At 41.8% G+C, this 16,190-nt stretch overlaps 1 long non-coding RNA gene across 1 annotated transcript; it reads right to left on the reverse strand.

Annotated features, from left to right (window-relative positions):
- Window positions 1-4,749: 4,749 nt before the first annotated feature.
- On the reverse strand, window positions 4,750-16,035 carry LOC112531813. The gene is made up of 4 exons (XR_003073813.3): window positions 15,321-16,035; window positions 12,464-12,645; window positions 11,816-11,888; window positions 4,750-10,011 (listed from the first exon to the last, which is right to left on the reverse strand). It is a non-coding gene; the product is annotated as an uncharacterized LOC112531813 (long non-coding RNA).
- Between the last annotated feature and the right edge of the window lie 155 nt (window positions 16,036-16,190).

Genomic DNA, 16,190 nt, shown 5'->3' on the forward strand with positions numbered 1-16,190 from the left:
GTCTTTGCAAGAGGTATTTGAGCATACATAACATTCCCTAACGGGTCTTTATCACTCTCAAACATATATGGGATAGAGAAAGAATTTCCCTATTCTTTTCACATAGAATTGAAAGGTAGGCTAGATTAAGAGACTTGCCCAAGGGCATAGAGGAAGACTGAGTCTAACCACTGCTCTTGTCAACTGGAGCAGCATTTATCAGGTTGCTGATTAAGTGGAAGCTCCTACACGCCTTTATTGGTGATGCCAGTCTGACAAGAAGGATTCATCAGTTCTGGTAAGGTGGCATACAAATGAACCATGTTAATTTAAGTACCATTAGAAACACAAGACAGAAGGAAAAAAAATCAATGCTTTGTTTTATAGTAAAGAAAAAATCAATAAGGAAAGAAATGGTATTTTCTAGTATCTCAGAAAATGTGTTGGACAATAGGGAATAGTTAGAGCAAATTAAAACTATTTAATATAAGTTGGCCGTGTCCTTCTAGGAAAAATATGGTCTAGAGTTATCATTTTGTAATAAAAACCTGAGTAATATCAAGAAGTAAAAATCGGTGGGAAAGAAATAATATCAAGTAGAGGTTGCTTTTTTAATTAAACTGGTAGCTAGCTGCAGTGAATCTCTGAAAACTGCAGAAAAGGTGCTAACAAATAGAATTCAAAAATAAACATCTACAGGAAATGAGAGGCCACGTGTAATCCAAAAACTATGAGGCAGGTTTACATAAGAAACCTGACAAAGGACCATATCTAGTCTTGTTTTTCCTTCTTTCACAGCAGTCCATATCAGATAGAAAGGGAAAGAAAATGTGAAAACAGGCCAAAAATGGAACAAACTTTTCATAGTATTGTCTCTTGGTAGTTGGCAGTTCAGGAGTTTCCTAAGGGTTGCAATTGGACTGTTCTATTTAATAACCTTTGACATTCAAACGTGCGCACAGCAGGGGGATTGAAACTAGATGATTATTATGGTCCTTTTCAACTCAGGCCACTCTATGATTCTATGATTTCTTTCATAATTTTAACTGCTCTTTAAACACAAAATATTCTTTAGAAACAAACTGCACCATATAAGTATGTATTAAAAACAGTGGATTCGGTTTGCTTTAAACTTGCAATTTAATTCCTTTAAACTGGTCATTGGGTACCTCTAATTCCTGTAGCACAATAAATACTGAAAAAATGTTCCCTTTCTCCTCCTTATATTGTTTCATATTTATCTGACAGATTTCTCTTTCTCCTTGCTCTCTGTGGTCTTTGATATTTATTTTCCATCAAGTATGAATCATTCAGTACCTCTAGATTTCATTTTGCTCTTCTGTTTGGCTTCACAGCTACTTTTGGTCAGAGCTGTACATAACATTCAGGATGTGAATTTACACAGTGTCATAATGATGGTCCTTCTATTTGTTTTCAACTTCTTCTTAATAGCTCCAAATATTCCTTCCTTCCTTCCTTCCTTCCTTCCTTCCTTCCTTCCTTCCTTCCTTCCTTCCTTCCTTCCTTCCTGCCTTCCTGCCTTCCTGCCTTCCTGCTTTCCTGCCTTCCTTTCTGCCTTTCTCTCTTTCTCTGACTGTCAGTTAGTTTGGAGCACTGGATTTTAAACTCACAAGAATTTTTCCCTACTGCTAATACACCCAATGCTGCATCCATCAAGTATTTGACCTTTTTTTTTTAATGTTGATTGTCAAATTATGTGAAAATTTGTCATACCACTTTTCACCCATTTTCCAGATCAGTTCATATTACCATGGAAAAAAAAAACCCATACAAAAAAGATTTGACCCTCAAGAATTCTACCACTCCGGTCTGCCATGATGAAAGCTGGCTCCTGCATTTCAGCTAGTTTTCTGTTCATGAGCAGATCTTTCTCCTGAAGGATGACAGTTTAATTTTTAGCAACTTCTGATGAAAGACTTTGTCTGAAGTTTTATAGAAAACTGCACATATTTCACTTCACTAGTTGGGTCATTCTTCACCAAATTTTCAGCCATTTGAGAATTTTAAGAAATTTGCGATGCATGATTCGTTCCTCAACATGTTTGCCACGTTTATAAGTTCATACAAGTTTTGTGGCCTCCCCACATTTCCATGTCAGACAAATCAAAGTTGCTGGTCTATAAGTACTTACTATTTCATGAGAAAAAATTCCCTCTTGCCTAACTTTAGTTAAAGTCTTCTAGGAAATACTTTGGAAAGCTTTCCTCCAGACTAATGGTTCGCATTTACCCACATCCTTGTTGGTCTCCTCAAAGAAGGCCAAGAGGTCTGTGAGGCATAATTGCCTTGCTTGAGTCTCCATTAATACATTTTGTTCATATGCCTACTGTAGTTCAGTATTAGGCTAAAAATTTTGGATGAATCCCGAGAAATTGTTGCTGATCTTTATATCAATTGAGTTTTAAAACCTTCAGTTTGAGAAGCAAGCTTTGATGCAATGCTATAAAGATTCTGCCACAGTGAACAGATACGAAAAATTCATTTAGTTTCTCTGTTATCGCCTGGATTCCTCTAAGAACTCCTTACGTAGCTTGTTTCAAAGAGATGGTCAGGTTTCGTATTGCTTTGCAGAACTGAATTATATTGCTCTTCAGTGACAGGGATTGAAGAATGTAACATGTAGGATCATCCTCTTATGCTTGGTTCCAGGAACATATTTGTATTTATACGTGTGCACTCCTGGGCTGCATATTGGATACTGAGAAAAAGAAGACTCAGCACTCGAAGAACAGCGGAGGAGAAAAAGGGTCTATTAGGTCCATCCTGAGCTGGATGTGAAAGCAAAAAGCAGAACTGATTCTTTCCTCCCTCAAATCAAAGTCTCACAATGCAGTTCATGAGAACATCCCAGCTATTTCAACAGTGACTGACCAGCAGTGATAACCTGCTTTCACTGGCATAGTCCTTTTGAAAGTAGAACATGAACATGCAAGGATAAGGTTGTGATTATGATGTACTTTTGCTGAACACAGTACTCTAGGAAACAGATTTTCTAACTTCCTGACTGCTGTATTGCTTTTGAGTAAGTTTGTACACAGGTGAAGAATCTGACAGGTTTTTGTTTTGTTGTTATTTTTTACCTGGGATTTTAAGACAGATACAGGCTGTGTGTACTTCACATTCTGCTGATTGGAGGTTTTTTATGAGAAGTTTATATTAAGCAGTATTCTTTGAATCAAAGCAGATGCAGCCATGGCAGTGTGTCTGTTTCACAGGAATTTTCATCAGGGGGCAACTGGGCAGCAGTAGAATAACTCTTATCCAACGGTTGAGGCAATACAACAGCACACAGGGAATTTTCATGTTTATGCTTTACTGCCCTTACAGGTTGCTAGTGAACCATTCCCATTGGGTGATCTTGAGTGCATGTATTCTTTTCTTTTTTTTTTTTTCCTGCATTTAACCAAATAATCCTTGAGAGAGATGTGGAAATATATAGATCATAGATGTTGTGCTGGGCAATATAAAGATGCAGCAATAAGAAAGCTACTGGAGTAACTATCCCTTTTGGGAATGAAAATTAGATATGCGTGGTTATCATTCAGCTCTTTATCACCAAATACAATTTTATACAAATTATTTAATTTGATGTCAATTCGACTTTCTACCTCCTGAAAAGAATGGAAAATCACTTCACTTATCAGATGTTAGTGATCCAGAAATGCAGTAGAAGTCTCTCTCATGTGTCTTCTCCCTCCTAAACAGATCCTTTCAAACTCTTAACTTTTGTGGTATGATGATCTCAAGCAGAAGTCTAAATAGAAACAATCTAAAAACTCTAAAAGGAAAAGGAGATCAGGATACTTCAGTAAATGGTTTGGCGGTACTTTTACATACCTGTCAATATCAAAGGCTTTTGCAAACACAGTGTCAACGATGCTGAAATTCCAAGCCTACCCTCCCCACAAAACCTGCCCGTAGGCTCTCCATGTTCTTTTTGCTTCCCTGCCTTTCTCCTGGGCAGGTCACTTGCTGCACAGCCCAACCGATTCTCCAGGTAGTTAAGACATCTTTTTCTTTTTCATTCCAATGAGGCTTTATTGTGTGGGGGCAGAAACAGGTCAGATAAAGGAAGCAAATTTATTGGCTTTTTTGTGTGTGTGTGTGTGTTGTAACACAAAAGCACAGCTCTGCCTGTGTTACTACTACTTTTTCTCCCTGATGCAACATCAATGCCACTTATAAAATATTGCATATATTTGTGCTGAGAGATTTGACCTGAGGCTTGTCATCAAGCTCCTACAGCCTTCATATAATTGACTGGCTTTGACAGTCCTTTTCAGCAATTGTACCAATTAACCCTGAGGACTGAGGGCTCCTCACTCCAGCACAACACTAAATTTCTGTCCCTTAGACAAGAATTTAATGGATCATCTAAAGCGAATTTCTTCCTGAATCACCTACTGAAGCCTCTCTTCAGGATGAAAAATTGTGGGACCTATTTGTCATACGCTCAACAACTAAATAATAAAGCACTCTGAATAAGACAAGAGCCCTTGATTGTCCAGCTGCCAACTGGCAAGTAAAAGAGTAACATATCTATCCATGTGGCCTCTTTACCCTGTGGTACCTCTGGCGATCTCAAATCACTGCGGTAGTTTTACACTGGTAGGTAGCTCAGCACACCATGACTCTCTCTCCCGCTCCTTGAAAGGACAGAGGGAGAGAATACAGTGAAAATAGCTGACGGTTGAGATGAGGACAGGGAGACCACTTCCCAGTTACTGTCACAAGTAAAACAGACTCAGCTTAGGGAATATTAATGGAGTTTATTGTCTGCTGATAACAGTAGAGAGCAGTGAGAAGTAAAAGCGGGCCAAAAACACCTTCCCACATCCACCTTCTTCAGTCTCCTCTCCCTGAGCAGCTGCGCTCAGTCCATGACACTCATCCTCACCTTCCATCATTTCCCAGCTCCACGGGGTTCCCTCCCACAGTGCCCTTCCCGAGATGATCTGCGTGTGCTTCCAACGGGCTGCAGCTCTGGCCCGGGCCGCTCCTGGGGCTGTGCCTCGTTCAGGCCGCATCCACCGCGATTCCCTTCCTTCGCTCCGCTCTCCCCGAGGCACAAACAGCGAGAGCATCGCTCACGGCGCAGCTGTGGCAGCGGCAGGTCCCGTGAGGAGCAGCTGGAGCTGCGTCGGTCTGACATGGGGCAGTGGGGGGCTCTGCGAGCAGAGAGGCCGCCCCCGCAGCACCCCGCTGTCAAACCCTCGCCACATAAACTCAGTACAGTGTAAAGCATGAGGGCAAAACGTTATTTTTAATTTGAACCCTACTCCTGGCACAATAATATGCCGGGTACACCTCAAAACAAAGTAGCTTTCTCTTATGCAGTCTTGGCATCACAGCGGGAAGGAGAAATTAAGTTACAGTTGTGGTATGTGCAATGGCGGGAAGGAGAAATTAAGTTACAGTTGTGGTATGTGCAATGCAGACTCTGAAGAGCAACATTTAACACCAAACCTGGAAACCAACCACTAAGGCAGCAAAGGAATCAGTGAATGTATTCTCATTAAATCTTGCTTCTATCAAAAGCCTGAATCAACCTGTCAGAGAAATCCCCTTAGTACCAAAGTGAGAGCCTAGGCACAGACCCAGTGAACTACTACTGGAGTTCTGCCTCTGCTCCAGGGATTTTCTTCTATGATTCACCATGGGTTTGTTAAACAGCAGCAACTGTTTGTTTAAAACCTCAGGTGCACTTGATATTTTCTTCTTCCAAAAGCACGTACAAACTTCTCCATTTTTCTAAAGAAAAATTAATCCCAACTGAGGGGGAAAAAAAGCGCTGGAGAAAGTGCTTCGTTTTCTTCCTTTATCTCATTCAGTTCTGTTTAATTGAAAAAGTACAAAACTTCTGAGAGTCTATTCTTATACATATTCTTATTCCTTACTTACATGCTTTACTAGGAATAAAAAATTAAACTCCAGGCAAAAGTCTTTGAGAAAGAGCATTGGGAGACTGTGCCATAATCAGCCATGTCGCTTCTTTGAAAAGCACAGAAGTGTTTTTCGCTAGGCTTTTACCCAAAGATAGCCATAATATTAACAACATTTGTACTCCGAGATAAATGCAACCAGAGGGCCTGAGCTATAGAGGCTCTGGTCACCAACAGCTCTGATCAATTTCAATGGGAAGTAGATACCTCTGCAGATCAGAATTTACTGGAACAGAAATTCAGCCTGAGGACAAAATGAGACTTTTAAAAGAAATTTAATTTACAGAGAGAAATGTGACTGCTTAGGGTGGTTGCAGGTTGCATGTGAGGATCTCTCTAAAGGCCTCAGCTAGTGTTTGATGGAGTGAAAGTAAGACATCTAACACTGCGGCTACAACTCATATAAAATGTTAGTCTCCTTAATTTTAAAGAAAGAAAGAAGGAAAGAAAGAAAGAAAAAAGCGATTGGAATTGATTGATTTCCAACATATACAGGGGAAAATGAAACCCCAACAGGATATCAGCCATAAAAGAGAGAATGCTATGGTAGCTTTAGCTATAGGGAATAACCGGTTCCTAATTCTTTGACTGATTCTTATGTAGAAGTTAGCAACATGAAACAAAACCAATTTTATTGTATGAAAGCTCTAGGATTCATCCCAGTAATCCATGAAAATTGTGTACGTGCAAATAAAGATCTGTTCTTGAATCTGTCATGAGAAAGGAATTTAAGCATAGTTCAGTCTTGTAATAAAAAGGCAAAAAAATGACATGAGGAAAAAGAACTCTAATTACTTAAGTTTCAGAAATCAAACAGCTAGCAGAAAAAAAAGCTCATTTCAAATGTCAACACCTAGATTGCTTCCACAGCTGACTGCTATTTTGCAGAAAATAGGGATGGGGACAGAACTGTGGCTAGGAAGCAAGGAAAAGAGCTAGGCAGTGCTTTTAGGGTATGGTAAGGGCTACATTTTCCAAAGTCCTGAATGTTCATGTCTCCGCTGTGACACTAACTGCCGTTGTTTTTCAGAGCAGTTTGGTGCCCAGTAGGCTGAGGTCCTTTGACAAACTGGCTCCCTGCTGTCATAGCTACTTGCTTGGCTAGCATGGACTGTGGAAAGGCTTCCTGAGCCTTACAGCCACCAGATGAATTGATCTGACTGTTCTTTTCCTCCACTGCTGCTGTTCTTAGGAAGACTCCGAGGTACAGCTATTTATGAAATTACTGCATTTGTTCAGCAGTCTGAATCTGCTTGAGGAGTCAGTAATTTTGCTAAAACCTCATTTAATTTTACTAATGGGGAAAGGAAGATTATATTTTGAAAACCTTAGAAGGTAAGAGTTTAATGACCTGTGAAGATAGCCCTGTTAGGACTGGTTGGCTCAGCCAAACCAATACACGGCCTATCCAGTTTAATATCCTTAAAAGTCTTCAACAACCATTTTACCCCTAAAGCGAGACTTGACTTTTTACTTTTTTTGCTAGAGCTTTTGGCAGTTCTTGGTCTGCAATAGTCATTCTGAAAACAAGTTAAATATGCTTGCAGAAGTAGGGACTGAAATCGTAGAGCACAAGGCCCCGTTCATGTGAAAATTTGTGTTTATGGAATACTTTCTAGTTAGGGTTAGGTTTGACAGAGCTATTAGAAGAAAACATGGCTTAAATCCTATTTGTTTCTAAGCTCTGAATTGAGCTGTAGGGTTGCGTGAGGTGTGGTTTGCTTAGTTCTTCCCACTGGAGATGTTCTGATTCAACTGAAGTGATAGTTCCTTCTCCAGCAAAATGTGTTATGTGTATCAAACAGAAACAAATTAATCACTGGTAGGATAGTGGTTAGGTTATTTTAATGGGAAGGTAGAACCATGGGATTAAATATGCTCAGGCAGGGGTGCTGTTCATCTTGCTCCACAGCTGCTGCTCTGAATAGTTTTTCTTGTATTCCCACACAGGGGAGGGAGTGATCTTGTTCTGCATGGAATGTTCAATCCCTGATCTACTGGTCACCAGCACCACAGGGGAGATTTTGCCAGAACCTAAATTGTCTCCTTCTTTATTTATCTTGTAGAAACCTAATACAAGAAGTCTGAGCAGTCTGAAACAACTCTCAAGCATTACTATCGATAGCCAGATAAATTGCATTGTTTCCTGTTACCTTCTTCCAACAAAGCCAGCATGACCAACTTGCATTTATTATCAAAATGACATAACACATCTGTTTATTTCATGTTCAACCTGGTACCATTAGCACCTTGTTTACTGTACATGTTCTAATGACATCAAATATGACAAGGACAACTAAGCAAGGTGCAAAGTTTCTGCATGAATGAACACCTGCAGTTTTGTACCCATAAAAGGAATCTACTGTATCAGCTGTTCAGCTGTGGACTTAGTATCTTACTGAGGAACAAAGGCAATGTAGACTAGCAAACAAGTACTTAATGGAAGAAGAGAGAGAACCAGGAGCTTTGAGTTATCTTCTCAGCTCAGTTGCTGACCTGCTCACTGTAAGACTTCAGGCCACTCATTGCTGCTTTCCCTTCCCTTCTTTCCCAGTCACTAGATGTCCAATTCTAGGGATACGCAGTAATTCATTAAGTGTTTGCGCAGTGCCTACGTGTTGGGGGCCCAGTTTATTTGGGGTCTCTAGACCCTACATGTACCAAAAGAAAAAACAATTATTTCATCTGTCTGTTTCACAACTCAAGTATTAACTCAAACACTGCACAATCTTGCTTTTTTTCTTTTTTTTTTTTTTGGTCAGCTCTGACAGCTCATAATCTAAATCATAATTTCTGAGCTATATAACTTTTTTCATTAAAGGCAGACAGAAAACTGTATCACCACCCTCTGTGATTGCAGAACTTCCTGAATGTAATCATCTCCAGTAATTAGATCTAAAGACAGAACACTTGGGAATGTGCAATTCATGAAACTTTCAATATGCCGCAAATTGTAATTTCTCCAGTTTTTTAAACCATGATATTATCAAACATATATGAATTAATTTAAAAGCCTTTAATTTAAAAAAAATGAAAAACAAAATAATCCATTGCTGACCCAGTACTTTATCAGAAGGATTTGTTAAGGGATAATTCTGTAACAATGTACAGAAGGGTAATGAAAGGAAAGCAGAGGGGTTGAACATCAGAATTAGCAGCATTTTCTTACAGATTGATGCCTTTAAATCAGTTAGTTCCAGTGTTCATGAGTGTGTAAGCTCTGATTGTGTCAATTGTGAAATGGGTATTAAAGCAGGTGCTGTCTCATTCAGAGCTGCTGGTGTGCAGTAAGGGACGAGGTCAGAGCACATCTTCAGGGACAGCCAGTACAATGCTGCTATTCTCTACCAAGCCACCTATTTTTGTGAAGCTTCAAGGACTCAGTTTCTTTGCCAAGCTTGGTTGAGCCTGGCCAACAGGTTCAAAAGTAAAGAGGGCAACAGAATAATGCATTATTTATACCTACTATGTGTCATTGCAAAAATTTCATTTGCTACAAACTGCAAGGTAACAGTAAAACAAAGGAAGGGCAAAGAATAGGAAAAGTTTGAATACGTATTCTTGGAAATATCTCACTAAAACTTCTCTATCTAGGGGTGTATACTCAGAGAGTTTTGGAGGCATGACTGTTCTCTGAGTCTGAAAACCATTATATTACAGGATCAGCTGTCGGGGGGTTATATTCTAATTCTATAAACCATGGAGAGAAATGCAGGCTTTTTCACACATTACTATGAATCCCTTTATTTTTTAATATCTGATTTTGCAATATTCATTTATTGAATGAACATGAAAAGGAAAAAAAGAAGAAAAACTTCCACTGTAATACCAAGCATGTTTGATGATACAAAAGCTGCGTAAGATACCGGTTCTTTATTTTTAAGGGCTTGTCTTCAGAGACAAGATTATAATTGCCAACTGTACATTAGCTAGCCTTACTGTACACAATTAATGTCAACACAACTGTTTGAATGAGAAAAATATCTCTTTAAAATGCTTACTTCAGATACAAGCATACATATCCATCGTTGTAAAAAGTGAGCAAATGACTGTGGTGCTGAGCCACCTGCTGGGTTAAACCACAACAAACTTATGTTAACCTATTTGGAGAAGAACAAATTCTAAACAGTACAACTCCTGATAAAGAAGTTTTAAGGAAAGTTAAAAATATTACTTAACATTGGTTAGACTTACAGTGCTAAATCAGTTTATACAGCAACAGCCTTTATTTTTTCTTATCTTCATCTTAAAACTTGTGATAGTCAATTCTTTTATTGAAGAAACTTACTGTAAAAACAAATGTATCTAGAGCAACTTAACAAATAAAACAAGAAGGTAGTTATAAATAGTATAGCAGAACGTTAACACCAATCTGTATATTCAGCTGAAGTTTATTTTCCATCTGAACAGAGCTAAACACAACAAGCTTTAGAAATACTTCATTCTGTTTTCTAACACAATGACAGTGCAAAAACTAAAAAGGTTAGTGCTGCACTGCATCCCTTTGGGTTGCAAAAAGGAAGACCAAGGCATACTACTAAGTATATGTTTCTGAAAAAGACTGTATTTAAATATCCTGCGCTATTCCGTGCATGACCACACACATGCAAACATGCTTTGTTACCTCTTTTCAAGCAAAAAGGCAGAAATGTCTAACAAGATTGTGAACGTGATTAAAATCCAATTTCTCTTGGGTTACTAAAATTGGGGTGAAAATAGGTGCATCAAAATCCATTTATAATCATTCTTGAGTCCCACAATTAAAAGCACAAAATATTATACTTTGTAGATACGATTATTTTTCCTCAGAATGAGCTCATATGCACAGGTCCTGGACTGAGTTTCTCCTCTCCCCAAAGGTTTCACTGCACAATTATTATTTAACTATTGCAACTAATACGGTAGTAATCCTTTTCTGAAGTTTACATTGGGAAAATCTCAAGTACAGCTCTGCAACAAGCATATAAAAATAGAAAATGATTTAAAGTGGCAGAACTTGTGCACATTTTCTACATTCTTGTACACAGGGTGCTCCATCCCTGGAGGCGGTCAAGGCCAGGCTGGATGGGGAGCTGGGCAGACTGAGCTGGTAGGGGGCAGCCCTGCCCACAGCATAGGGCTGGGGCTGGATGGGCTTTGAGGTCCCCTCCAACTGTTCTGTGATTCTGTGTCCAAGAAAAGATAGCATGTATTTCCCTTTTTCTTTAATGGGGATTAATGTCCATAAAGGGAACTGTTGCTGAGTTGGAATACATGCAGTACTCTCCTTAGAGCTTAAAGGGGCAGATAGGCAGAGAAACTGATCTCACCATAGAAAGAGAGCTTTTCTCTTCATGATATTACTTGAGGTATGCATTGTTTAAAACAAAACCAGATTTCATTCCTACATTTTGGAATGAGCCTCTTTATGAATACGTTTAATTAAGGACACAGGTATTTTATTTCTATTATATTTAGAATGTGCTTAAGCAAATAGACCAATCATAAGCTAAAGGCAGGTTTCTTAGAACATTTCAGTAGCAGCAAAAATCATCTTTAAAAGATGTTTCATAAACTTATGGTTTCTAAAGCTTACCGTTCCCTCTGGTCTATGGAGATTTTTTCTATTAGAGATAAAAATAATAAGGAAAAATATGCATTTCCAAGCCTGCAAAAATGTGATTTACAGAAGCGTAAGGGGAGTGCTTGCTTGGAAGAGCCTGAACTCTAAATGACAAAGGGATTTTTAAGTTTTGTATTCTTGCATGTTAAGCAGAAAAAAAAAATGTTGCAACAGATCGCTATCAGTGATAAAATGAATAATTTAAAAACCATTAATGAAGACAGACAATTGTAAGCATAGTCTGTGTAATGTTTCTTCAATAACTACTTACCAGTCAGCTGGAGACATGAGAGCAAGGAAGAAAGGAAGAACTGGAGCAGTGTGCGCTCTGTAGCCTTTGACAGCTGGAATGAAGAAAATAGAAGAAATAAAAATGAAAAGATGAAAGCTAACCTAGTTAAAAATAGTTATGGAAGCTTGCTTTTTGTTTTGTTTTGTTTTTTTCCACAATGCGCTGTTTAAACTGCTTATTTATAATTCAGCCTCTCAAATATACATGAATTGTTGGAGCAATACGTACCTTGGCTTTGTCGCCTTTAGTTTCCAGACTGACTGCTATTTGGAGGCCTCGTTTCAAACGACTGGACTAATGCTATTCCATAAATTGCTACCTTTCTAAAGCTGTGATGTGAACCTGCCTGAACAACTGCCACTTTAGCACCACAATAAAAAATATCTTTCATATAACAACGCTCTTCCTTTCAGGGGGAATAATGAAACAAAGTAAAATAAAAAGGAATGGTTATCCATTTCCCCAGCTAGCAGATCTGGTGGTACACAGAGCTGGAAGAGTTGCTCTTTGGGTATGTTTTCTGCCCCATAAACTCAGAAGTGGTGCACACAGAGCATACACCTCCTTCTGCACAACTCACTCTGAGCACACCTTGTATTCACAAGTAAGCATGTCACCAAAGCCCACCTGAATATTGCACGGGGTTTCCTGAATACAGAAACTCCACAGGTTCACAGAGGTGCTTCTTCTTTTCTCTCTCATCTCACTGAAGACAGGGGACACTGGGGAAAATCCTCAGTATGTTTGCAGGTGACACCAAGTTGAGAGGAAGCGTCAATCAGCTTGAGGGTAGGTAGACCCTGCATAGGCTAGATAGTGGGGCTGAGGCCAGTTATGAGTTTCAACAAGATCAACTGCCAAATCCTGCACTTTGGTCACAACAACCCCAGGCAACACTACAGGCTTGGAGCAGAGCGGCTGGTGATCTGCCCGGTGGAAAAGGGTCTGGGGATGCTGGTCAATAACCAGCTAAACGTGAACTGGCAGTGTGCCCAGGTGGCCAACAAGGCCAACAGCATCCTGGCTCATATCAGAAATAACAGTCAGCAAGACCAGGGAGGTGATTGTTCCTCTGTACTCAGTACTGGTGAGGCTGTACTTTGAGTACTATGTTCATTTTGGGCTTTGTTTCCTGACTAACATTCAGCAATTTCCAGCATGAATGTCATTCTCTCAAGCCTGGTCTAATGAAGATGGCCATCACACTAGTTTAACTTGAATCATTCCCTGCCAACACCATTTCCCTTTCAGCTGCTGAAGCCTTTGTTTTACCTCCAACTGGTTCCTCGCTGAATTAAGCTAAATTAGCACTGGCATTTTTAAAAGAAGTGTGCCTAGTGCAAAGTTCCCAGATAGACAAGATATAGCAGAAGGGAAAGTATCTTGAAGGGAGATGTAGAGCTCAGTTCTCACCCAGAGATGCAGTTGGTCCTTGCTAGTGGGAGAGAAGAATGGGGAAACCTGGACATGGGCTTCTTATGCCATATCCTTTCTGTGAATAAACAGAAGGGCTTCAGTCTCCAGGGCTTTCTATGTTACACCATGAGTTTCAAATTTACATTAGAGAAAGTGGCCTTGAAATAAGATTCTCATGTTTCTCTCTTCTAGTTCAGGATACACATTGAAGAAAACACCCAACATTTCTTCCATATCTGTTAGCGCACCATTTGGACTACAACATTCTGCAATTTTACTCTGTGACACTAATGAAGTAGTCAGGAAGGGTCCTAGTGTCAGGTACCATCCATCATTTGATATACCTACGAATCTGAATGCACAGAGGCTTAGGTCCAATGAGAAATCCTTCAGATAAAGAATGAGGCTATTTACCTCCCACTTTGCCATGAAGGCTCAGATCAGCAGCAGTTTGTTGCTATGAAAGCTCTGAGACTTCACCTTTCCTTTTACATAGTGCTGTCTTGACTCTCCAGCCCTGTCTGATCCATGTGATCTGCAGATAGACCTGGGAGAAGCACAGGTCTCTAATAGAGTCCTGGGTGCTGAAGGTCCTCTCAGCCTTTGTACCAGAACTTCACCTGGGAACATGTGAGAGCCATAAACTTGCTTCTCTCTGCCTTACCTTCCCAGGTCCTCCACTGCCTTCTGCCTTGCTCCATCCACAACTAACTGCTGCTTGGAAACACTTGTAAATGTAAAGCTGATGCACTTGAAATGCAAAGTTAAAGCTGTTCCCTTAGAACTAGTGGTATTGTATACTGGTTACTCAACCCACCTCAGGGTTTAAGTGATAAAAGCACAGAATTACTGCTTTAGAAAAAGCAAAGATTCAGTTCTTTATTCAGAGGTAATTAGAGGGTAACATTTAATCATAGAATGGGCTGGGTTGAAAAGGACCGCAAAGATCATCCAGTTTCAACCCCCCTGCTATGTGCAGGGTCACCAAACACCAGAGCAGGCTGCCCAGAGCCACATCCAGCCTGGCCTTGAATGCCTCCAGGGATGGGGCATCCACAACCTCCTTGGGCAACCTGTTCCAGTGCATCACCACCCTCTTGAGTGAAAAACTTCCTCCTAATATCTAACCTAAACCTCCCCTGTCTCAGTTTAAAATCATTCCCACTTGTCCAACCACTATCCACCCTCATAAACAGCTGTTCCCCCTCCTGTTTCTATGCTCCCTTCAAGTACTGGAAGGCCGCAATGAGGTCTCCCCAGAGCCTTCTCTTCTCCAAGCTAAATAAGCCCAGCTCCCTCAGCCTGTCTTCTTAGGGGAGGTGCTCCAGCCCTCTGATCATCTCTGTGGCCCTCCTCTGGACCCACTCCAAGAGCTCCATGTCCTTCCTCTACTGGGGGCCCCAGGCCTGGATGCAGTACTCCAGATGGGGCCTCACAAGAGCTGAGTAGAGGGGCACAATCGCCTCCCTCTCCCTGCTGGCCACCCCTTTTTTAATGCAGCTCAGAACACAGTTGGCCTTCCGGGCTGCAAGCGCACGCTGCTGGCTCATGTCCAGCTTCCCGTCCACCAGGACCCTCAAGTCCTTCTCTGCAGGGCTGCTCTCAAGGAGATCTTCCCCCAGTTTCATCAAGAAGTACTTCAAGTCAAATAATGAGAAAGGCCTAGCTTAGCTCTATGAGATGTAGCCTAGAATCTGTATGGCATCTGGAGCTTCATTTTACTTGTGTAACCATTTGGCTGCTTTTCTTCCAAACATTAACCTTGAATTTTAAAGTTTCACAAAATGAAACCCTTATTTGGCTCATTATGAGAGATGCGAGATGGCGTTAACAAATCATTCTGTAAGCCAAGCCAGGCTCATGGACGTTCATTTTGAGAACCCAGCAGCCAAAAGAGCTGCACCTGCATCCTGCCCTGGAGGAGTATAAGTGCCTGGGCTTTCGTAAGTAACAGGCACTCAGTGTTACTTAGCACTGAAACATTAATATCCAGCCAATCTCCATTGCTCTCCTGAGCACCCATACTGCAGTGCTAACATTTTAACGACAACACTTCTGAAAACTTTACCTAGTCTAGAACTTTGAAGTGCTTTGGGCAACGCAGCCCAGCCTTGAGCTGAGCACAGTGGGCTGCTGAAGATCCATCGCAGCACTGGGGCTGGTGCAGCTGGGACTGCACCGGGAAATCTGCAAGGCAAAACCCACTGCAGATTATTCTGGGATAGCATCTAACGCAGGTTAGCATTAAACAAATAAGCAAACGTGTAAGTAACCTTACTGGGCTCCCAGCCCCTGCGCAGTTGCAGACGGAAAGCACCACACGCAAAGATCTCCCTCGGGTTTTTCTTCTGCCTTTCTGTCCCGCCACTCTGACTACGTGCTCTTCAGCCATCGCTGCTAAAGCCGCCTGCTTTGCCCACTTTGTGTGTAACAGAAAAACGCCAAGGTATTTCAGCACAGAAGCACCTGTCAGCCATCCGAAAGCACAAATACGTTTTCCAACTCGCGTACCACGCACCGGCTCGCTGCTAAGTGGGGGCTAAAGGAGCGCGCTAACCAAAGCGGAGCCGATCGATGCAGACAGCCTTGGCCAGGCTGAACCCGCCGGCCCCGCCGCCACCCGCGGTCCCCTCCGGCTTCGCACGGCGCCCGGCGCCCTCACCCCGACGAAGTTTCCGCACCGCCACCCGCGCTCCTCCCTCCCGCTGCGGGGCCCGGAGCGGGGCGGCGTGCCGTGGTTCCCTCCGCCATGTGAGGGAGCGGGGGCCGCGGCGGAGCCCGCCCCCGGGGGCGGCGGGGCCGGCTGGGCGGCGGTGCGTTGGCTTTGGCGGAGGGACGGCGGGCGGGCGGGCAGCCCTCAGCCCCGCCGTGGCAGCCCCGAGCCGCCGGCGGGGCTGAGCCCGGCTCCGCGCAGGTAGGGGGGTGCCGGGCCGGGCCC

This window comes from Gallus gallus, chromosome 2 (genome assembly GCF_016699485.2).
Source record: "Gallus gallus isolate bGalGal1 chromosome 2, bGalGal1.mat.broiler.GRCg7b, whole genome shotgun sequence".
Taxonomy (NCBI): Eukaryota; Metazoa; Chordata; class Aves; order Galliformes; family Phasianidae; genus Gallus; species Gallus gallus.